Below are 2,506 nucleotides of genomic sequence, written 5' to 3'. Positions count from 1 at the left end.
CCCATCGAAGGCGAACCCGTTTGAGAAACGAAACGCCTTAGAGAATGCAGGCTAATAATTGATTTTAGTTAGGAATATATTTGTTTTAATCAGAGTTAATGCATTTTTGTTTATTTGGTTTTTCTCCTGGGGTTTCAGAGTAGGGTTTGGATTAGGTTGATTGACAGAGGCAGTCATGTGTTAATGAGCGCAGCTAAGCTTACAGAGAAAATGTAGTCTGCCTCTCTCTGGAGACTGCTTTTGGCTTGTTAGAATACAGGTGTCTCTCTGTTTCCTCTCTCTCTCTCCAGAGATGTTCAAGGGCTCTAGAACTGTTAACAAGCGTGACAGCCTGGTGGCTTGCTAGCTGATTTTCAAGTTGGGTTTGAATTGCTTGAATTGGAACTAACAGAGATTGGTTAGCAGTTAAGAATTGTATCTTGTCATGGTTAAGTATTGATCAAATAGAGTGAGAGATTTACAGCATGGGAACAGCGTAGACAAGGGTCACAGGTGGAAGAGGGAACTCACAATGTTAAAATGGCGGCGCGGGCTCACTGGACCGAAGGGCTTGTTTCCCGTGCTGTGTTGTTCTTTGTTCTTTGGTCCAACTTGCCCATGCCACTCTTTTTTAAACCCCTAACCTAATCCCAATTGCCCGCATTTGGCCCATATCCTCGTAAATCTTTTCTGCACTCTTTCTGGTTTAATAATATCCTTTCGATAATAGGGTAATCAGGACTGTACACACTATTCCGAGTGTGGCCTTACCAATGTCTTCTACAACAATAGGGTCTTTTAAGAAACTTCTGATGAGTACATGGGACTTGATTGGATTGAGGGTTACAGAGCCTAATAGGTAGGGATATGATCGGCGCAACTTGTGGGCCAAAGGGCCTGTTTGTGCTGTAGTTTTTCTATGTTCTAACTTCCCAACTCCTGTATTCAATGTTCTGACCGATGAAACCAAGCATGCTGAATGCCTTCTTCACCATTCTGTCCGCCTATGACTCCACTTTCAAGGAGCTATGAACATGTACCCATAGGTCTCTTTGTTCTTTAACTCTCCCTAATACCCTATCATTAACTGAGTAAATCCTGCCCTGATTCAATCTACCTCACATTTATCTAAATTAAACCCCTTCTGCCATTCATCAGCCCACTGGCCCAATTGATCAAGATCCCATTGCAATTAGAGATAACTTTCTTTACTGTCCACTATGCCACCAATCTTGGTGTCAGCTGCAAACTTACTAACTCTGCCCCCAATATTCTCATCTAAATCATTACTATAAATGAGAAATAATAGTGGACTCAGCACCGATCCTTGAAGCACACTGCTGGTCACAGGCCTCCAGTTTGAAAAACAACTCTCTACAACCACCCTCTGGCTTCTGTCATCAAGCCAATTTTGTATCCATTTAGCTACCTCACTCTGGATCCCATGAGATTTAACATTATACAACAATGTACCATGCAGTACCTTGTCAAAGGCCTTGCTAAAGTCCATGTAGACAACATCAACTGCACTGCCCTCATCTACGTCTAACTCAATCAAATTTGTGACATAATTTTCAATTCACAAAGCCATGCTGACTGAACGTAATCAGTCCTTGTGTCTCCAAATGCCTGTAGATCTGTCTCTCAAAATACCTTCCAACAACTTACCTACCACAGATGTAAGGCTGGTCTGTAGTTCCCAGGCTTTTCCCTACAGCTCTTTTTAAACAAAGGCATTACATTTGCCACCCTCCAATCTTCAGGCACCTCACCCGTGACTATCGATAATTCAAATATAGAACATAGAACATAGAACATTACAGCGCAGAGCAGGCCCTTCGGCCCACGATGTTGCGCCGACCAGTTACAAAACAATGACCCACTAACCTAAACCAATCCCTTTTCGTCCATAAACCTATCCACGGATCTCTTAAACGCCCCCAAACTAGGCGCATTTACAACTGCAGCAGGCAGGGCATTCCAATCCCTCACCACCCTCTGGGTAAAGAACCTACCCCTGACATCCGTCCTATAGCTACCCCCCCTTAATTTAAAGCCATGCCCCCTCGTGCTAGATTTCTCCATCAGAGGAAAAAGGCTATCACTATCCACCCTATCTAAACCTCTAATCATCTTATATGTTTCAATAAGATCCCCTCTTAGCCGCCTTCTTTCCAGCGAAAACAACCCCAAATCCCTCAGCCTCTCCTCATAGGACCTCCCCTCCATACCAGGCAACATCCTGGTAAACCTCCTCTGCACCCTCTCCAAAGCCTCCACATCCTTCCTGTAATGTGGGGACCAGAACTGCACACAGTACTCCAAGTGCGGCCTCGCCAGAGTTGTGTACAGTTGCAACATAACGCTGCGACTCCTAAATTCAATCCCCCTACCAATAAACGCCAAGACACCGTATGCCTTCTTAACAACCTTATCTACTTGATTCCCAACTTTCAGGGATCTATGTACACATACACCTAGATCCCTCTGCTCATCCACACTACTCAAAGTCCTCCCGTTAGCCCTA

This window comes from Carcharhinus amblyrhynchos, chromosome 9, assembly GCF_965287045.1.
Source record: "Carcharhinus amblyrhynchos chromosome 9, sCarAmb.v2.hapA, whole genome shotgun sequence".
Lineage (NCBI taxonomy): Eukaryota > Metazoa > Chordata > Chondrichthyes > Carcharhiniformes > Carcharhinidae > Carcharhinus > Carcharhinus amblyrhynchos.
The sequence above is the reverse complement of the archived record's forward strand: the minus strand, read 5'-3'. Positions refer to the sequence as shown.